Below are 23117 nucleotides of genomic sequence, written 5' to 3' on the forward strand. Positions count from 1 at the left end.
GTGGCTAAGTTAAGATAGAATAGGATAAGGTAGGATAGGAATGTCTAAGGTAAGATAGAATAGGATGAGGTAGGATAGGAACGGCTAAGATAGAATAGCATAAGGAATGATAGGAATGGGTTAGATAATATAGAAAAGCATAAGGTAGGATAGGAATGGCTAAGATAAGATACAATAGGATAAGGTAGGATAGGAATGGCTAAGTTAAGAGAATAGGATAAGGTATGATAGGAATGGGTAAGGTAGAATAGCAGAAGGTAGGATTGGAATGGCTAAGATACGATAGAATAGGATAAGGTAGGATAGGAATGGCTCAGGTAAGATGGAATAGGATAAGGTAGGATAGGAATGGGTAAGGTAAGATAGAATTGGATAAGGTAGGATAGTGTCGCCTACGGCTTACTCACTGGGGTCTTTGGGTAGGGATGCTGTAAAGCGCTTTGAGACGATGTAATGTTGTGATAATGCGCTAAAAAAAAAAAAATTCTTATTTGTTGTTGTTGAATGGCTAAGGTATGATACAATAGCATAAGGTAGTTTAGAAATGGCTAAGGAAAGATAGATTAGGACAGGGTAGGATAGGAATGGGTAAGGTAGAATAGCATTAGGTAGGATAGCAATGCCTAAGGTAATATACAATAGGATAAGGTTGGATAGGAATGGGTAAGGCAGAATAGCATAAGGTAGGATAGCAGTGGCTAAGTTAAGATAGAATAGGATAAGGTAGGATAGGAATATCTAAGATAAGATAGAATAGGATGAGGTAGGATAGGAATGGGTAAGTTAAGAGAATAGGTTAAGGCATGATAGGAATGGGTAAAGTAGAATAGCAGAAGGTAGGATAGGAATGGCTAAGATATGATTGAATAGCATAAGGTAGGATAGGAATGGCTCAGGTAAGATAGAATAGGATAAGATAGGATAGGAATGGGTAAGGTAAGATAGAATAGGATAAGGTAGGATAGGAATGGGTGAGGTAAGATAGATTTGGATAAGGTAGGATAGTGTTGCCTATGGCTTACTCACTGGGGTCTTTGGGTAAGGATGCTGTAAAGCGCTTTGAGAGGATGTAATGTCGTGATAATGCGCTAAACAAAAATAAATATCTTATTTGTTGTTGTTCAATGGCTAAGGTATGATAAAATAGCATAAGGTAGTTTAGAAATGGCTAAGGAAAGATAGATTAGGACAGGGTAGGATAGGAATGGGTAAGGTAGAATAGCATTAGGTAGGATAGCAATGCCTAAGGTAAGATACAATAGGATAAGGTTGGATAGGAATGGGTAAGGTAAGATAGAATTGGAAAAGGTAGGATAGTTTCGCCTATGGTTTACTCACTGGGGTCTTTGGGTATGGATGCTGTAAAGCGCTTTGAGACGATGAAATGTTGTGATAATGCGCTAAACAAAAATAAATTTCTTATTTGTTGTTGTTGAATGGCTAAGGAATGATACAATAGCATAAGGTAATTTAGATATGGCTAAGGAAAGATAGATTAGGACAGGGTAGGATAGGAATGGGTAAGGTAAGATACAATTGGATAAATTAGGATAGGAATGGGTAAGGCAGAATAGCATAAGGTAGGATAGCAGTGGCTAAGTTAAGATAGAATAGGATAAGGTAGGATAGGAATGTCTAAGGTAAGATAGAATAGGATGAGGTAGGATAGGAACGGCTAAGATAGAATAGCATAAGGAATGATAGGAATGGGTTAGATAATATAGAAAAGCATAAGGTAGGATAGGAATGGCTAAGATAAGATACAATAGGATAAGGTAGGATTGGAATGGCTAAGTTAAGAGAATAGGATAAGGTATGATAGGAATGGGTAAGGTAGAATAGCAGAAGGTAGGATTGGAATTGGCTAAGATACGATAGAATAGGATAAGGTAGGATAGGAATGGCTCAGGTAAGATGGAATAGGATAAGGTAGGATAGGAATGGGTAAGGTAAGATAGAATTGGATAAGGTAGGATAGTGTCGCCTACGGCTTACTCACTGGGGTCTTTGGGTAGGGATGCTGTAAAGCGCTTTGAGACGATGTAATGTTGTGATAATGCGCTAAAAAAAAAAAATTCTTATTTGTTGTTGTTGAATGGCTAAGGAATGATACAATAGCATAAGGTAGTTTAGATATGGCTAAGGAAAGATAGATTAGGACAGGGTAGGATAGGAATGGGTAAGGTAGAATAGCATTAGGTAGGATAGCAATGCCTAAGGTAAGATACAATAGGATAAGGTTGGATAGGAATGGGTAAGGTAAGATAGAATTGGAAAAGGTAGGATAGTTTCGCCTATGGTTTACTCACTGGGGTCTTTGGGTATGGATGCTGTAAAGCGCTTTGAGACGATGAAATGTTGTGATAATGCGCTAAACAAAAATAAATTTCTTATTTGTTGTTGTTGAATGGCTAAGGAATGATACAATAGCATAAGGTAATTTAGATATGGCTAAGGAAAGATAGATTAGGACAGGGTAGGATAGGAATGGGTAAGGTAAGATACAATTGGATAAATTAGGATAGGAATGGGTAAGGCAGAATAGCATAAGGTAGGATAGCAGTGGCTAAGTTAAGATAGAATAGGATAAGGTAGGATAGGAATGTCTAAGGTAAGATAGAATAGGATGAGGTAGGATAGGAACGGCTAAGATAGAATAGCATAAGGAATGATAGGAATGGGTTAGATAATATAGAAAAGCATAAGGTAGGATAGGAATGGCTAAGATAAGATACAATAGGATAAGGTAGGATAGGAATGGCTAAGTTAAGAGAATAGGATAAGGTATGATAGGAATGGGTAAGGTAGAATAGCAGAAGGTAGGATTGGAATGGCTAAGATACGATAGAATAGGATAAGGTAGGATAGGAATGGCTCAGGTAAGATGGAATAGGATAAGGTAGGATAGGAATGGGTAAGGTAAGATAGAATTGGATAAGGTAGGATAGTGTCGCCTACGGCTTACTCACTGGGGTCTTTGGGTAGGGATGCTGTAAAGCGCTTTGAGACGATGTAATGTTGTGATAATGCGCTAAAAAAAAAAAATTCTTATTTGTTGTTGTTGAATGGCTAAGGAATGATACAATAGCATAAGGTAGTTTAGATATGGCTAAGGAAAGATAGATTAGGACAGGGTAGGATAGGAATGGGTAAGGTAGAATAGCATTAGGTAGGATAGCAATGCCTAAGGTAAGATACAATAGGATAAGGTTGGATAGGAATGGGTAAGGCAGAATAGCATAAGGTAGGATAGCAGTGGCTAAGTTAAGATAGAATAGGATAAGGTAGGATAGGAATATCTAAGATAAGATAGAATAGGATGAGGTAGGATAGGAATGGGTAAGTTAAGAGAATAGGTTAAGGCATGATAGGAATGGGTAAAGTAGAATAGCAGAAGGTAGGATAGGAATGGCTAAGATACGATTGAATAGCATAAGGTAGGATAGGAATGGCTCAGGTAAGATAGAATAGGATAAGATAGGATAGGAATGGGTATGGTAAGATAGAATAGGATAAGGTAGGATAGGAATGGGTGAGGTAAGATAGATTTGGATAAGGTAGGATAGTGTCGCCTATGGCTTACTCACTGGGGTCTTTGGGTAAGGATGCTGTAAAGCGCTTTGAGACGATGTAATGTCGTGATAATGCGCTAAACAAAAATAAATATCTTATTTGTTGTTGTTCAATGGCTAAGGTATGATACAATAGCATAAGGTAGTTTAGAAATGGGTAAGGAAAGATAGATTAGGACAGGGTAGGATAGGAATGGGTAAGGTAGAATAGCATTAGGTAGGATAGCAATGCCTAAGGTAAGATACAATAGGATAAGGTTGGATAGGAATGGGTAAGGCAGAATAGCATAAGGTAGGATAGCAGTGGCTAAGTTAAGATAGAATAGGATAAGGCAGGAATGGAACGGCTAAGATAGAATAGCATAAGGAATGATTGAAATGGGTTAGATAATATAGAAAAGCATAAGGTAGGATAGGAATGGCTAAGATAAGATATAATAGGATAAGGTAGGATAGGACTGGCTAAGGTAAGATAGAATAGCATTAGGTAGGATAGGAATGGGTGAGGTAAGATACAATAGGATAAGGTTAGATATAATTGGATTAGGTAAGATAGGAATGGCTACGACAAGATAGAATAGCAAGGGGCAGGATAGAAATGGATAAGGTTGGATTGGAATGGGTAAGGTAAGATAGAATTGGATAAGGTAAGATAGGAATGGGTGAGGTAAGATAGAATTGGATAAGGTAGGATAGTTTCGCCTATGGCTTACTCACTGGGGTCTTTGGGTAGGGATGCTGTAAAGCGCTTTGAGACGATGAAATGTTGTGATAATGCGCTAAACAAAAATAAATTTCTTATTTGTTGTTGTTGAATGGCTAAGGAATGATACAATAGCATAAGGTAGTTTAGATATGGCTAAGGAAAGATAGATTAGGACAGGGTAGGATAGGAATGGGTAAGGTAAGATACAACTGGATAAATTAGGATAGGAATGGGTAAGGCAGAATAGCATAAGGTAGGATAGCAGTGGCTAAGTTAAGATAGAATAGGATAAGGTAGGATAGGAATGTCTAAGGTAAGATAGAATAGGATGAGGTAGGATAGGAACGGCTAAGATAGAATAGCATAAGGAATGATAGGAATGGGTTAGATAATATAGAAAAGCATAAGGTAGGATAGGAATGGCTAAGATAAGATACAATAGGATAAGGTAGGATAGGAATGGCTAAGTTAAGAGAATAGGATAAGGTATGATAGGAATGGGTAAGGTAGAATAGCAGAAGGTAGGATTGGAATGGCTAAGATACGATAGAATAGGATAAGGTAGGATAGGAATGGCTCAGGTAAGATGGAATAGGATAAGGTAGGATAGGAATGGGTAAGGTAAGATAGAATTGGATAAGGTAGGATAGTGTCGCCTACGGCTTACTCACTGGGGTCTTTGGGTAGGGATGCTGTAAAGCGCTTTGAGACGATGTAATGTTGTGATAATGCGCTAAAAAAAAAAAAAATCTTATTTGTTGTTGTTGAATGGCTAAGGTATGATACAATAGCATAAGGTAGTTTAGAAATGGGTAAGGAAAGATAGATTAGGACAGGGTAGGATAGGAATGGGTAAGGTAGAATAGCATTAGGTAGGATAGCAATGCCTAAGGTAATATACAATAGGATAAGGTTGGATAGGAATGGGTAAGGCAGAATAGCATAAGGTAGGATAGCAGTGGCTAAGTTAAGATAGAATAGGATAAGGTAGGATAGGAATATCTAAGATAAGATAGAATAGGATGAGGTAGGATAGGAATGGGTAAGTTAAGAGAATAGGTTAAGGCATGATAGGAATGGCTAAAGTAGAATAGCAGAAGGTAGGATAGGAATGGCTAAGATATGATTGAATAGCATAAGGTAGGATAGGAATGGCTCAGGTAAGATAGAATAGGATAAGATAGGATAGGAATGGGTAAGGTAAGATAGAATAGGATAAGGTAGGATAGGAATGGGTGAGGTAAGATAGATTTGGATAAGGTAGGATAGTGTCGCCTATGGCTTACTCACTGGGGTCTTTGGGTAAGGATGCTGTAAAGCGCTTTGAGACGATGTAATGTCGTGATAATGCGCTAAACAAAAATAAATATCTTATTTGTTGTTGTTCAATGGCTAAGGTATGATAAAATAGCATAAGGTAGTTTAGAAATGGCTAAGGAAAGATAGATTAGGACAGGGTAGGATAGGAATGGGTAAGGTAGAATAGCATTAGGTAGGATAGCAATGCCTAAGGTAAGATACAATAGGATAAGGTTGGATAGGAATGGGTAAGGTAAGATAGAATTGGAAAAGGTAGGATAGTTTCGCCTATGGTTTACTCACTGGGGTCTTTGGGTATGGATGCTGTAAAGCGCTTTGAGACGATGAAATGTTGTGATAATGCGCTAAACAAAAATAAATTTCTTATTTGTTGTTGTTGAATGGCTAAGGAATGATACAATAGCATAAGGTAATTTAGATATGGCTAAGGAAAGATAGATTAGGACAGGGTAGGATAGGAATGGGTAAGGTAAGATACAATTGGATAAATTAGGATAGGAATGGGTAAGGCAGAATAGCATAAGGTAGGATAGCAGTGGCTAAGTTAAGATAGAATAGGATAAGGTAGGATAGGAATGTCTAAGGTAAGATAGAATAGGATGAGGTAGGATAGGAACGGCTAAGATAGAATAGCATAAGGAATGATAGGAATGGGTTAGATAATATAGAAAAGCATAAGGTAGGATAGGAATGGCTAAGATAAGATACAATAGGATAAGGTAGGATAGGAATGGCTAAGTTAAGAGAATAGGATAAGGTATGATAGGAATGGGTAAGGTAGAATAGCAGAAGGTAGGATTGGAATGGCTAAGATACGATAGAATAGGATAAGGTAGGATAGGAATGGCTCAGGTAAGATGGAATAGGAAAAGGTAGGATAGGAATGGGTAAGGTAAGATAGAATTGGATAAGGTAGGATAGTGTCGCCTATGGCTTACTCACTGGGGTCTTTGGGTAGGGATGCTGTAAAGCGCTTTGAGACGATGTAATGTTGTGATAATGCGCTAAACAAAAATACATTTCTTATTTGTTCTTGTTGAATGGCTAAGGTATGATACAATAGCATAAGGTAGTTTAGAAATGGCTAAGGAAAGATAGATTAGGACAGGGTAGGATAGGAATGGGTAAGGTAAGATAGAATAGCATTAGGTAGGATAGGAATGGGTGAGGTAAGATAGGATACGATAAGGTAAGATATAATTGGATTAGGTAAGATAGGAATGACTACGATAAGATAGAATAGCAAGGGGTAGGATAGTAATGGATAAGGTAGGTTAGGAACGGGTAAGGTAATATAGAATTGGATAAGGTAAGATAGGAATGGCTAAGATAAGATAGAATAGCAAGAGGTAGGATAGTAATGGCTAAGGTAAGATAGAATAGGATAAGGTAGGATAGGAATGGGTAAGGTAAGATAGAATTGGATAAGGTAGGATAGTGTCACTTATGGCATACTCACTGGGGTCTTTGGGTAGGGATACTGTACAGCGCTTTGAGACGATGTAATGTTGTGATATTGCGCTAAACAAAAATAAATTTCTTATTTGTTGTTGTTGAATGGCTAAGGTATGATACAATCGGATAAGGTTGGATCGGAATGAGTAAGGCAGAATAGTATTAGGTAGGATAGCAATGGCTAAGGTAAGATACAATAGGATAAGGTAGGATTGGAACGGCTAAGATAGAATAGCATAAGGAATGATAGGAATGGGTTAGATAATATAGAAAAGCATAAGGTAGGATAGGAATGGCTAAGATAAAATATAATAGGATAAGGTAGGATAGGAATGGCTAATGTAAGATAGAATAGCACGAGGTAGGATAGTAATGGCTAAGGTAAGATATAATTGGATTAGGTAAGATAGGAATGCTACGATAAGATAGAATAGCAAGGGGTAGGATATTAATGGATAAGGTAGGATAGGAATGAGTAAGATAAGATAGAATAGCAAGAGGTAGGATAGTAATGGCTAAGGTAAGATAGAATAGGATAAGGTAGGATAGGAATGGGTAAGGTAAGATAGAATTGGATAAGGTAGGATAGTGTCTCTGATGGCTTACTCACTGGGGTCTTTGGGTAGGGATGCTGCAAAACGCTTTGAGACGATGTAATGTTGTGATAATGCGCTAAACAAAAATATATTTCTTATTTGTTGTTGTTGAATGGCTAAGGTATGATACAATAGCATAAGGTAGTTTAGAAATGGCTAAGGAAAGATAGAATAGGACAGGGTAGGATAGGAATGGGTAAGGTAGATTAGCATTAGGTAGGATAGCAATGGCTAAGGTAAGATACAATAGGATAAGGTAGGATAGGAATGGGTAAGGCAGAATAGCATAAGGTAGGATAGCAGTGGCTAAGTTAAGATAGAATAGGATAAGGTAGGATAGGAATGTCTAAGGTAAGATAGAATAGGATGATGTAGGATAGGAACGGCTAAGATAGAATAGCATAAGGAATGATAGGAATGGGTTAGATAATATAGAAAAGCATAAGGTCGGATAGGAATGGCTAAGATAAGATATAATAGGATAAGGTAGGATAGGAATGGGTAAGGTAAGGTAAGATAGAATAGGATAAGGTAGGATAGGAATGGGTAAGGTAAGATAGTGTCGCCTATGGCTTACTCACTGGGGTTTTTGGGTAGGGATGCTGTAAAGCGCTTTGAGACGATGAAATGTTGTGATAATGCGCTAAACAAAAATAAATTTCTTATTTGTTGTTGTTGAATGGCTAAGGAATGATACAATAGCATAAGGTAGTTTAGACATGGCTAAGGAAAGATAGATTAGGACAGGGTAGGATAGGAATGCGTAAGGTAAGATACAATTGGATAAATTAGGATAGGAATGGGTAAGGCAGAATAGCATAAGGTAGGATAGCAGTGGCTAAGTTAAGATAGAATAGGATAAGGTAGGATAGGAATGTCTAAGGTAAGATAGAATAGGATGAGGTAGGATAGGAACGGCTAAGATAGAATAGCATAAGGAATGATAGGAATGGGTTAGATAATATAGAAAAGCATAAGGTAGGATAGGAATGGCTAAGATAAGATACAATAGGATAAGGTAGGATAGGAATGGCTAAGTTAAGAGAATAGGATAAGGTATGATAGGAATGGGTAAGGTAGAATAGCAGAAGGTAGGATAGGAATGGCTAAGATACGATAGAATAGGAAAAAGTAGGATAGGAATGGCTCAGGTAAGATGGAATAGGATAAGGTAGGATAGGAATGGTTGAGGTAAGATAGAATTGGATAAGGTAAGATTGGAATGGCTAAGGTAAGATACAATAGGATAAAGTAGGATAGGAATGTCTAAGATAAGATAGAATAGGATGAGGTAGGATAGTAATGGCTAAGGTAAGATAGAATAGGATGAGGTAGGATAGGAATGGGTAAGGTAAGATAGAATTGGATAAGGTGGAATAGTGTCGCCTATGGCTTACTCACTGGGGTCTTTGGGTAGGGATGCTGTAAAGCGCTTTGAGACGATGTAATGTTGTAATAATGCGCTAAACAAAAATACATTTCTTATTTGTTGTTGTTGAATGGCTAAGGAATGATACAATAGCATAAGGTAGTTTAGATATGGCTAAGGAAAGATAGATTAGGACAGGGTAGGATAGGAATGGGTAAGGTAAGATGGAATAGGATAAGGTAAGATATAATTGGATTAGGTAAGATAGGAATGGCTACGATAAGATAGAATAGCAAGGGGTAGGATAGTAATGGTAAGATAGAATAGGATAAGGTAGGATAGGAATGGGTAAGTTAAGATAGAATAGCAGTAGGTAGGATAGAAATGGCTAAGATAAGATAGAATAGGATAAGGTGTGATTGGAATGGCTAAGATAAGATAAAACAGAATACGGTAAGATTGGAACGGCTAAGATAAGATAGAATAGGATGAGGTAAGAATGGAACGGCTACGATTTAATAGAATAGATGAAGTATGTTTGGAACAGCTAACATAATATAAGATAGAATAGGATAAGGTTGGATGGGAATGGCTAAGATACATTGTAAACAATAAATAAATAAAATCCGTCAAAAAATGGAAAATGTACTGGTAGAAAATTACTGGCACATTTTCCATTAACAGATTCTTTCTTCAAGTATCTAATGGAAAATATTGTAAAATCACAACTTTCCAAAGTTTGTTGTTCCAAGTAATATTTGTTAAATAATAGTTTATTTTCATTTTTAATTCTTCATTCTGCCAATGTAGATTTGTTTCTTTAATAATTTATGTTGTTCACAAAACTACACAAAGTATTTAGAAAATATAGTATTTCACTACATTCATTATTTTTCATGACTCAAGGGCCCATCAACATACTGTTATATTCCTTGGAACAACAAACTGTGGAAAATTGTGAATTTTCTGCCAGTACATTTTTCGTTTTTTGATGGATTTTTTTTTTTACAGTGTATGTCCTGCTACAACTGTCACCATGACCATTTCAGATTTGCCTCCTAATCACTAATCTGTGAATTCTTTACCACTTTAGCTAATGTATAGTGAGTGTAACTGCTGCAGAATGACTGTGTTGATCAGCAAGGTGGGTGCTGCACATTGGTGGTAGCTGAAGTGGCTCCTGCACTGCATTATGACTGTTGGGTTCACCTTGTATTTTGCAGTACATTCTATGTTCTGTATTTTGCTGACCCATTCTTATTTCTCTTTGCTAAGCTGCATTCGGCAGATGGCCTGCCTTTCTGTGGTTCTACGATCCAGGTCTGCAGAGGCCCTGCTGAGACCTACTGGACTCCATACCGCTGCATAAAATGGCTATAACTACCTGGACCTGGACATTGCAGAGACACAGTGGACTTTCTATTTGATGTCAGACAGAATGGCAGAAGAGCGTTCACTAACAGGAACCTAAAACACACAAACACTTGGGAACACTTCAAATGCGTGATCTGACTCTGCAAGGGGAGAACATGTTCATGCTTTTCACAATGTTTTATTCCTAGTTATAGCTAAGGTTTTTTTTTCTAGCCATTGTTACTCTAAGGTTGCCCATTAATGGTTTGGAATTGGTAATATGTAAAACTGCTTTGTTAGCATGTCTGCCTTACAATTCCTTTACTGTAAACTGAGGCCTGCTGGAGCTCGATTCTGCTTCATGGCACTTGTGTTTACTCTTTATTTTGCAGTATATTATGTGTGTGACTAACCCCTTTCTCTACATCTCCATTCCTCCTGTCGAGCTCCATACACAACTAGTGGGGAAAAGGGGCGCTGTCGTCTCTGGATGTCCACATCTGCATTCACACTGACGCTGGATTATCTCTGGATTCCCACTTAAGAAATGTCTGTGCTACCTTCCAATTCACCTTCGTAGGTAAGTTGTTATATCGAGGTCCGTAGGACTTCCGTCTTTTAACATTATACTTGTATAAACCCTTCACTCTTCAGAGCATCATACGTGTGACTAATCCACTCTGCCGAGCTGCATGTGCACTTCATGGAGCCAGCGAAGGACCTAGATGTTCTGCCTAAGATGCCTGTGGCTACAGGATCCAGCACTATGGAGACCCTGTGCCGCCAGATTCCTGTGGGACCCTCCTCCTACTGGACTCCATAATGGACATGACAGAATGCCGCTGTTCGCCTGTACTTGGACCAACACCTCATAGAGACCCAATGGCTCACCATTGGAAAAATCTGACTTTATGATAGGTGGACCCTGCGGAGGCCTTTTTGCAGGATCCATTAGAGACTCTCTAAACCTTATCTAGACACACGCTTTTGGATTGTTTAAACTGCATGAACTCTTCCGGTGTCGCCCAGAGGAGGATGGGGCCCCCTTCTGAGTCTTGGATCCTCTCAAGGTTTCTTCCTATTTTCAGCTTGGGGAGTTTTTCCTTGACACTGTCGCCTTGGGCTTGTTCTTTAGGGGCTTGGAGCCAGTAACATGTAAAGCTGCTTTGTGACAACATCCGTTGTAAAAAGTACTATATAAATAAAATTGGACTGAATTGAATATTTGTGATTGCTTTTTTATTATTCCCACTTTGTCATGCTACTTTTACAGTTTAAGCTGTACAAACACCATTCAGAGTTTAAAATGTGAAGCTAGATATCAGCTGTGTAATAGTCTGTACTACCTATTAGTTAATACATGCAGTTCAAGTGCTGTGTGGAGCAGCATTATGTTTCTGACCTGTCTGCCATAATTGGGGACTGACACTGTTTGAACTAAGCCTCATCCATTTTTGTCACTGTTGTGAAAAATGAAATTCAATAATTTTGTGACAATATAATACTATTGTCTTTTTTGTTATATAATTTCTTAAAGACAAAATTCTGCCCTTTAAAATGATATATTCATCCTGGGGACTCATTTTTACATGACACTTATGAACTTGAATGTAAAATGGAATGGCATATGGAAATCCATCTCCAGGGCTTGTGTTGCATTGTCTTAAAGGGCAGAAATTGTCCTTTACAAAAATATATAAAATTGAAGAATAATTTCTAAATATTATTGAATAAAACCATTAACCTGGAATAATAAAGAACATCTGCTGTGCAATCTCTGTATAAAAGTCCATGGAAGTTACATGTGGACATCAGTCCCCAGGACTTGTCATGTATTGTCCGAGAGGGCAGAATATATATGTATATATATACACACAGTACTGTGCAAAAGTCTTTGGCAGTCCAAAGAAATGTTTAAACCTGTTTATCTGGGTAGCAAATGTACTTTGTGTCACACCGGGTAGATAAGGGAGACACGGATCCAGAAGTACGGGGAAACAGAGCTTTAATCAGGCTAACAAGTCCAGAGACGGCGAGCGGAAATCGTGGTCGTAAAACAGGAGCAGGGGTCGAAAGCCGGGGAGTCAGTCCAACAGGCACACACAGGACGGGGGAACAGGCGGGCTGGACAACAGGGGAAGCCGGGCTCAGCAGGACAGGCGGGTCAAGGACGGGAGCTGAACTGAGGAGGCAAGGAATGAGAGGTAAGGATTGTACAACAGGCAGACAGGCAAGGGACGGGATTAAAGGGAGACAGGACAGAATAACGCTCAGTAAGGCTGTACATAGCGCAATACTTCGCGGTTTGTTTGTGTGAGGTACTCTCCTTATATTGAGGAGGTAATCAGTCCCTGATGCCCCGCACCTGTCTGATCCGCCCCTGTGGGCGTGACAGATGTGGGCGTGACAGACGTGGGCGTGACACTTTGGCTTAGAACAAAAATTTTACATTAGAACATATGCAAATTAAGAGTAACAATAAAAACTAGTAACAATTTCTTCTGTTTTCTAAAAAGTTACTGATATCTAGTTGGATGGCTAGATGAACACGGCTTCATTTCCCAAACCTCTCCTCAGTGGCACCTCAACTGTTCCATGATTTTGTTAAATTTCAACACCAGCTCAATTAAATAATTAAATAAATTGGTTGGAAAAAGTCAGTTGCAGATTGACTTGCTGTATGAGGCGTGCTAGTGGCCAAGTCAAAAAATACATGGCTGCACTGGACGGTCGCTGCAAATACTCCTCCTGAGACCCAAGGGAAAAAGTGTCCTTCAATTATTGGTTATTTGTCATTGGAGGAAATAAGACATCTTACAATTTAGATTTTTTCAATTTTATTTTTAATTTCACAGCATGTCCTCTTTAGTGTACAACAGTAATAAATATGTTTCCTTACATCAGTGAAAAGATAGACGCAAAAACAACATGTCCACTACAATGGACATAAATGAATGGGTGGGGTCTCAGGAGGATATATATATATACACTCACCTAAAGGATTATTAGGAACACCTGTTCAATTTCTCATTAATGCAATTATCTAATCAACCAATCACATGGCAGTTGCTTCAATGCATTTAGGGGTGTGGTCCTGGTCAAGACAATCTCCTGAACTCTAAACTGAATGTCAGAATGGGAAAGAAAGGTGATTTAAGCAATTTTGAGCGTGGCATGGTTGTTGGTGCCAGACGGGCCGGTCTGAGTATTTCACAATCTGCTCAGTTACTGGGATTTTCACACACAACCATTTCTAGGGTTTACAAAGAATGGTGTACAAAGGGAAAAACATCCAGTATGCGGCAGTCCTGTGGGCGAAAATGCCTTGTTGATGCTAGAGGTCAAAGGAGAATGGGCCGACTGATTCAAGCTGATAGAAGAGCAACTTTGACTGAAATAACCACTCGTTACAACAGAGGTATGCAGCAAAGCATTTGTGAAGCCACAACACGCACAACCTTGAGGCGGATGGGCTACAACAGCAGAAGACCCCACCGGGTACCACTTATCTCCACTACAAATAGGAAAAAGAGGCTACAATTCAAAATACAAATTCAATGCAAAAAGCTCACCAAAATTGGACAGTTGAAGACTGGAAAAATGTTGCCTGGTCTGATGAGTCTCGATTTCTGTTGAGACATTCAAATGGTAGAGTCAGAATTTGGCGTAAACAGAATGAGAACATGGATCCATCATGCCTTGTTACCACTGTGCAGGCTGGTGGTGGTGTAATGGTGTGGGGGATGTTTTCTTGGCACACTTTAGGCCCCTTAGTGCCAATTGGGCATCGTTTAAATGCCACGGCCTACCTGAGCATTGTTTCTGACCATGTCCATCCCTTTATGACCACCATGTACCCATCCTCTGATGGCTACTTCCAGCAGGATAATGCACCATGTCACAAAGCTCGAATCATTTCAAATTGGTTTCTTGAACATGACAATGAGTTCACTGTACTAAAATGGCCCCCACAGTCACCAGATCTCAACCCAATAGAGCATCTTTGGGATGTGGTGGAACGGGAGCTTCGTGCCCTGGATGTGCATCCCACAAATCTCCATCAACTGCAAGATGCTATCCTATCAATATGGGCCAACATTTCTAAAGAATGCTTTCAGCACCTTGTTGAATCAATGCCACGTAGAATTAAGGCAGTTCTGAAGGCGAAAGGGGGTGAAACACCGTATTAGTATGGTGTTCCTAATAATCCTTTAGCTGAGTGTATATATGACTGTCTGAGGAAAAATTTTTAATTTCAGAAAATATATATTCAATTTCAGAAAATACACACAGCAAATGTGCCAGTGTTAATTTAACACTGCATTGTGTTTATATGGGTCCACACCATCCAGTGTTACCTTTAACATTTTACAGTGTGCAGTGAGTGTTGTTTTTATAGTGTTAATATTTATTAACTCTTATAGTGTTCAATTTACAACAATTTACAGTGTCAAGACAATGTGTCTCCATCTCTTCCAAATTGCAAGCCCATATGGGTGGCACACAAGTACAAAATGGGTGGTCCATATCTGCCCCATTTTAATGTACTTTCATTTGAACTCTTTTAGGCATTCAGCTGCTGCTACTAGCCCACCATAATAAGAAAGACTTAGACCAGCATAGCCTTTTCTCTTTTTATGCAAGTTTTGTCCAGTTTAGCTTCTGATAACCAAAAAACTGTGTTCATGTAGGTCGAGGAACATTGAAAAACTGTCATTATAAATGTAAACAATAATCTCAATCAGGGTAAAAAAGAACCAGTCAAGCTCACCTGAGAACTGCTTGTAGTATAAAAGTGAGTGAAATGTATAGCACCAGTCACCAAACACAGATTATGAAGCTAGACTTTGTTAGACTGCATAACTTAATTATTTAGCAGGGCTGAGAAAAGGTGAGAGCTATCTTAATGGTTGAAGGAGTGTATTTCCACTAAAGCAGGTATAATGGGTGGCGACCTTATTGCTTTTAGACCACAGCTTGGGATAGAAGAACAAATAAAATCACTTTGCTCATTTAATATTCAGATTTTCATTAAGCCTCATTTTTAGAAACCCGCCACGATCGAGGGTGGTATGGCACTGATATTAGTCTTTACCACATTTTATTATTAGCTGTTCTGGATTGCCTGTGCTGATGCATGCTAATTGGTCTGAGTAGTGAAGTTCTTGTATTCTGAAGGAATTTCAATTGTAGAGGTATATATGGTCTGGATGTTTTTCCTAAAGAGGAGAAACAGAACAATTGGTTTTCCATAGCGATACCTTCTCCAGTTACACCATCTCACACAAGCACACAAAAACCATCTCTGTGGTTTTTGTTCTCTTGCCCTATTCATTGCCATCTTGGTGTATTTAAAAAAAAAACCCGTTAAGTCAAAAACAGTACTGTGTCATGCTATGCAAATATACATCCAGCACCATTGGTCTACAGGGGAGTGGACAGTACCAGGAGCTGTACAGAAAAGGGTATCACAACTGTCCTAACACCTTTCCACATATATTAATCATCCAAGGGCAGGACTGGCAATCAAATACACCCCCACACCATTAACATATATGCCACTCAGGAGATGTGTCCTATACATCTCCAACAATTTCTCTCTGACTTGACGCCAACATGCTATAAAACCACATATCGGGGGGGGGGGGATATCAGGACCACAGCTCTCTAAGCTTCAAGATTAGTCAGAACTGAGCCAGCAAAGCTTCAACATAAAACAAGAAAAAGCTGTAAGGTCCTTTTTGGTGATCATAACATGGTTAAATTTGAGGTTAATTCTAGTGTCTGAAGAGCAAAGTCCAAAACAAAAATATACAATGTTAGGAAGGCTAACTTTAATGGTATGAGACTGAAACCAGAAACTGTAAACTGAATGGAGTTAAATAGCAATTCTGTTGAATAGGCATGGGAATTGTTTTAAAAGCACATTGTTGCAAGTGCAAGAGGACTTAAAATACACCCCCACACCATTAACATAACATTAACCTGTTTCTAGCTAAACTGAATCTAGGACACTGCAGCCAAGGTGGTTTACTACGGAAATTAAGAATAAAGTCAGGAGGAAAAGGTCTCTGTTCCACAAATGGAAATTAACTAAGGATTTCAAAATAAAGCAGGAGTATCTAAGTCTACAGGTTGAGTTAAAAAATAACAGACTCGCTAAGAGAAATGTAGAAAGGAAGACTGCATTGGAGGCTAAGGATGACATTAAAAGTTTCTTCAAATATTTGAAGTCCAAAAGAGCTCTAAAAGCTGAAATCACTAATCTGCAGGAGAGTTGTTTTACACAGGTATTCACTGTAGAATCCTTATCTACAGCTGTGGTACCTAGAAACTGGAAAAGTAATTACCTGGGTTCAAATAACATTCTGAGGGATTTAAAGTTTATCGACATATCAAACATGGCTGACAACAGCCAGTCAAATTTGGCAGGCAATAATTACCCTTATACATGACAGAGAATCATGAAATTTGGTTGTATGGTGCAAAGAGACACTGGTCAGCCTAATGGTGGCGCTATAGTGCTTGACATTTTGCTCCATATTTTCTGAACTGTGAGTCATAGAAAGCCAATTCTTTATTTTCCATATTCCTTGGCCTCAGACAGTGATATATGCTAATAAGATAATCTAGCTCAGCCCCTTATATCTTTAACTTATTAGCAAAATGTGCAAAACATACTTTTTTGAACCTGTCCTATAGACCATTTATCCAATCCAAATAAAGTTTGGCGTACAATAATGGTGCAGCATTCCTTCTGCTACTCAGGCCAGAAAAGAGACACCATTTGGCTATAGGTGGTGCTATAGCATCCATGATCCATAGGTCCTTATAGGAGTGTTGCAATTTATCGTACAGTTGCCTCATTCCGCCTCCTGTCGCCATCTTGGTGCACTTGTTAGTTGTAATATGAAGTACTCTGCATATGTGAATCAGCTACTGCCAGATGCAAGCAAAAAGATATTTTAAAAATCTGATATTATTGTACGTGAACACATTGAAAGTGAAACACTTTGATGACTGTGAGTTGTCTGCTATTATGAGGATATCATGAATTAACTTATTCTTCAGAGTTTGTTAGTGAATGAAGCAAATGAAGGTGACTAAAAGCCTGAAGTCTTGTAATTGTGTTATGATTTCTATAATTTCCGGCTTGATACAAGAACTTATGAGTAAAATGTGTGGAATAAATATTTTGTTGCATTCTCAAGTAAGTACAAATATAAATCACTTGCTTGTTATTCATCTTAATTTTGTTACATTGTGGTAACGTTAAGCCATTAGTTTGTTTTGTGCTGTAATGTTAACATTTGTCGCTATTACAACAAATCTGATTTGATCACACATATAGGTGAATGTGTTGTACAGGTAAACTGCAGATCAATTTATTTGCTGTTGTGTTGTTAAGATTATTCACTCGGTCAACTATTCCCAGAGAGTACCTGGTCCCTTACCAAGAAAGATTGAGAAGTTCACACACTTATGTATATTAGGGATGCTCATTTCGATTAATTTTCCCAACCGACAACCGCCGTTCGTTAACCGAACATTAACCGTTAACTGATTAGATTAGAATATTAAATTCCTCTGGGGTCGGCGGTCCCGCCGGCGGGATCTGACAGAAATTTCGCCAAACCATTTAAATAACTCTGCGAGGTTTTATCATATACACATTTAAAAAACACCCTCAGAAACCTTGGACGGTCTACTTTTCAAATATATATATAGGTAGAAACTAAATATATTTTTATAGCTTCGTGATACGAATAGAAAGAACAAGAGTGACTGACTTAAGCGTCTGCGTCTCGAAGCAGCTCTGATCGCCTTCCCACTTGCAAATTGCGCTATTCGCATGATAACAACATGATAATCCGACAGTTAGTATTGGATAAAGAAATATGTGAATACGCCCATTGTAACCGAAATAAAACAAGAGCACATGTCTGGGTAGTGTTTACACCGATCGGCTACAATATAGCACACGGATACGTCTCTGCCGCTGAAGCTTTGCGCCAATGTTTCCATTTTCAGCAGCAAAGCTCGTACCTGTGTTCATGGCTCAGTGGGCTAAGCCTGTGTGCCTGTAATCACAGTCGCCGATTCAAACCCAGTGTATTTAGAACGTGAAAAGCAATCTTCAGCTGAGATGCCACAAAACTTCATACTACTACTAATAATTTAAATATATATAAAAACATTTTAAACCGTTTAACTGATAGTAATATTCGGTCAGAATTAATTATTTCGGTTAACGGTTAAACGGTCAAAAGGAGCATCCCTAATGTATATACATCCATCCAGTTTCTGTAACCTTATTCAGGGTCATGGGGTGGGCTGGAGCTTATCCTAGAGCAGGGGTCTCCAAATCCAGTCCTGGAGAGCTACTATCCAGTAGGTTTTCTATCCTACCTGGCTTCTGATGAACCACACCAGTTGTCAGGTAAATACCAGGAACAGGTGTGGCTCATCAGTAGCCAGGTAGGATAGAAAACCTACTGGATAGTAGCTCTCCAGGACCGGAGTTGGAGACCCCTGGCCTAGAGGCTATGCGCACAAGGCAGGAACAACCCAGGATGGGGCTCCAACCCATCGCAGGGCACACTCACACACCATTCACTCACACATGCACACAGACAATTTGGTAACTCCAATCAGCCTCAGCATGTTTTTGGACTGTAGAGGGAAACCGGAGTACCCAGAGGAAACCGAATGACAACACAGAGAACATACAAACTCCAGAGGTATGAGGCAACAGTGCTAACCACTGCACCACTGCGCCACCCAGTTTACACACTATACAACGAGCATTTAAATGCAAGTAAAAGCATGAGGAAAGCCTTACCTCCTCCAGAGAAAACAGCGCAGGCCATCTCTCCTGGATCTCTGACACCATAGGCTGCATCTCCACAATTTCCTTACGTCGTAGGGAAAAGGTCAACTCTATGTTCTGCATTCTCTCTGCCATATTCCTTTTATTTTTTTAAATTCTTCAACCAGAGCAAGCCACTCACGTGAACTATCATCATGGTGGTCTGGGTAGTCTGGGACATGGTTGACTACTCCCCATTTGGCCTTTTTGAGAGTGAATGGGCCATTTTCCCCATCTCCTCATCGCCTTTTCCTGTTCACATCTACCTCATTGCAGCCTGCATCACGCAGTTTTGCCCTGAAGTTTCCAATCTTGTACCTGAGACTCGTTAGCCTGGCATCACAGCACGTTATGCTGTCTTTGTCCCTCGGGCATGGATACTTGAGAACCAGAGCAGATGCAACTGAGGCTACTTCATCTTTCTCAGGGTAGCCAGCTCGGAGTTCAAAAATGGCCTGTGCAAGTTTATCCAAAATTTCAGTTTTGACATTTCTTGTTACCTCAAGCGCCTTTTTTGTCTTTTCATAGATCTCATTTCCTTTAAGCAATTTTAGCTCAACATCATATGAGAGCTTTGGGATGGGGAATGGAGAGGGCCATTTAATGTCCTGTCTTAATCTGCTCTTGACAGAATCGCTAGAACTACCCTGAGTCTGGAGAGAGCTGCTAGGCCTAAAATCATCTGAATGAACACTGGCTGTGTCCAAGGAGGAGACTGATCCACTAATGGAATGGTCAGATGGGTTACAAGGGGTTGAAGGGAGGGAAGAGTTCCATATAATATGTAGGACTGCACATCCCTCTGGCAATTCAGACATTGTGGTCAACAGGCATAAAGCATTTCCAAAATCAGAATCTTCAAATTGGAGTGTGAAATCGTTCTCAAGTTGGAGTCTCTCTTTAAGTACCTCAATTAGCTAGTCCACATATTCTGGTATTTCTGCCAGTTGGAGTCGTTTGGCTTCTTTGGGGGAGAGGACTACCCGAAGTAAAGTCTGGAAAGAGAGGCCAAAAAGCAGAAACTAGATTCAGCATCAACTACAATGTTACTGACAATTACAGACCACCTGTAGTGAAACCTGCTGGCAACATACCATTATCAGTTGATTTAGTTGAGGAGGAATGTTGTTGCAGTCACCATAAATTTCCCATCGACTTTATATGCTTGTAGAGGATGGTAATCCGTGCATCTGGAACCAGGTATATTATTTCCAAAGAGTGGTGTGAACAACTTCATAAGATCTGAAATGTTCAATATACCATGAAGAGAGCCTTTTATACATAAACATCACTTTCTCTATGTGGACAAGAATGAATACAATCGTATGGAATTCTGGTAATCCACTACACTGCCCAGAAGATAAAATCATGCCCTCTGCATACTGTGTACCATGTAGGTGAATCATTTTAGACAGACACACTGTGAAGATGTACCGTATTTGCCGATGTATAAGACGACTGGGCATATAAGACGACCCCCCCAACGTTTCCACTCAAAATATAGAGTTTGTTATATACTCGCCGTATAAGACTACCCCCTCTTCCGCACACCTTCCACACACCAAATAAAACGGAAAAGAACATCAGATTTGATTTCAACATGTTAATTTATATTCAAATGCTTATGACATGCAGGAAAACTGTCACAAGGCTGTATGTTATCAAACATGTACAGTAAACATAAAACAGTGCAAGTTTATTAAACGTAATTCACTAAAGACAACACACTCCTCTCCTCCTCAGCGCAAGCAACACTCCAAGTGGACCCTATGGAAGGGTAGATGCTTCTCAGGAACACAGGCAGGCAGCCCACAACCCAGAGGGACTCTGGCAACACACTGTAGAAGACAAGAAGAAAAACAGCGGGCACCACCTCCTCGTGTAAAACCTTTTTAATAGATCCGTAAATCAGAGATAAAAATGATACTCACAAACATAGGAGTATGACAGGCACATCAAAAGTATAAACACTGGATCAGCAAAACCACGGGATAGGTAACATGTTTCTGGGGACACGCCCCCTTCGTCAGACCTTGCTGAGCTCCCAAAGGAATGTTCATAAATAGTGTGAGGGTGGCTAAGACCCCTCCCCATCCTGTATTATTGTTGGGTTGAAATTGTATATATATTATCACTCACGTGTATTCTCAAGGATGCATAACTTGTTCCATGTAGCACCTGTGTAAATGCTCAACAGTAACTTTCTATCACGTGCAGCAGACGAGGCCACCTCTGACGCACGTTCTGTTGTTCCTGTTCCCACTCCCACATTCCCATTGGTTCCATCCCATTCTAAAATGTTGTTCACACCCACAATGTAACCTGATATCAGTATGTTTACCTTATAGTATAAATAAACTCTGTCGAGGGGCCACACCTTTGTAGCTCACACTGAGGTGGGGTTACCCTTGCAGCAAGTAAATCAGCGCGTGTCTCATACTCTGTGGGCCAGCAGCCGGGGGGGGCTGATCACTCTCCCCGACATAAATCTTGGTCCTTCGAGCCGGATTCACAAACCAGTGATCCGTGGGGATCGGGAATCCTGAGGACATCACCAGGGCGCCGAGAGGAGCGACACCGAAGTCTGTCGACAGCCACTTGTCTAAGACGGGTCGAGAAAGTTGGTTATATTTCGCCGAAAGGAAACAGTTTGGTTATATTTCGCCGAAAGGAAATAGTCTAAATTTGGTTATATTTCGCCGAAAGGAAATAATCTAAATTTGGTTATATTTCGACGAAAGGAAATAATCTAAATTGGTTATATTTCGCCGAAAGGAAATAGTTGAATTAGAATTTAATTGACCTGTTAATTGACAAAGGCTAGAGTTGGCCGTAATCAACAGGGTATGAATGTTTGTGTGAATGTGGAGGACTAAATGATTTATAGAATCCTAGGCTGATTCTACCAGTCCTGTTGTTTCTTTGCCTGAGAAGAAAGACTTACTGGTGATTGGGAGATCAAGGACGGGTTCCATCCCTGAAAACTGACACCGCTGCACAGATAGTGTGCAGTAGAAGGCCGTGTTAGTGTCCTCTCCCGAATCTTGTGCCAGAGAATTTCTGCTCAGGACCCTTGTAGTAATAACAATAGACAAGTAAAAGGATGGGAAAGGGGCAAAGTAAACAGCCATCCTTAGAGGGAGATGAAAAGTTTATGGAAGGATATGTAGAAGGAGCAGGGACTATAAGTAATCAAAGGTGGAGAAGAAAGCATGGGTTTGGAGGAAGCCTCCATACGTCAGACATTCTCAAGTTACAAAGTGATTTAAAACTAGAAATGTTGCGCACTAAAAATAGCGGAAAGTTGGACAGACGGAAGAAGGAGTACAAGCTGTCAGAAAAATGGTTGGAACAAAGTAAATTAAGAGAAGCAACTAGACAGGAAAGAAAAGGAAAAAGGAAAGAAAAACTTGCAGCCGTAGCACTAGTCACTCCTGATGAGGAAAGTGCAGCAAAGACCACACGTAGACTGAAAACACCTACCGCTCCTCCGCTGTCGCAGCAGACATCAGAAGCAGCACCAAAAGACAAGCTGATAGCAGCGCCTAGAACGCTGACACCACATTCTGCTCCATTAGCGTCATTGGCACCAGAATCTCCTTTCCATCCAATGGTGACCCGAAGCAGGGATCCTTCACTGTATCCAGTGAAAGACTTAGAGTCATGCAAAACTAAATTCCACCCCAGTAGTGAAGACGGGGCATCAACCCCAGAGTTCCAATGCCCCATGGTGGAAGTCGCGAATCCTGATAGGGGGCAGGACGGAGCAGGTCCCGAAACAATGTTAGTGTACAGACCTTGGACAGCTGAGGATAGGTCAGCTGCTTTAAAAGGGATACCCCCTGTTGAGGAAGGTGTAGGAGAATTTTGGAAAGCG

The 23117-nt window shown here is 39.7% G+C and overlaps 1 protein-coding gene and 1 long non-coding RNA gene across 2 annotated transcripts in view; one reads left to right on the forward strand and one right to left on the reverse strand.

The window, feature by feature from the left end:
- LOC111836354 (uncharacterized) overlaps positions 1-23117 on the reverse strand; it is a 356103-nt gene that overhangs the window by 186591 nt on the left and 146395 nt on the right. The gene's annotated exons all lie outside the window — the stretch shown is intronic.
- Positions 6351-11593, forward strand: LOC140581277 (uncharacterized). The gene is made up of 2 exons (XR_011984330.1): positions 6351-8820; positions 8861-11593. It is a non-coding gene; the product is annotated as an uncharacterized lncRNA (long non-coding RNA).

The sequence above is a fragment of the Paramormyrops kingsleyae genome, chromosome 20 (assembly GCF_048594095.1).
Source record: "Paramormyrops kingsleyae isolate MSU_618 chromosome 20, PKINGS_0.4, whole genome shotgun sequence".
NCBI classification, from domain to species: domain Eukaryota; kingdom Metazoa; phylum Chordata; class Actinopteri; order Osteoglossiformes; family Mormyridae; genus Paramormyrops; species Paramormyrops kingsleyae.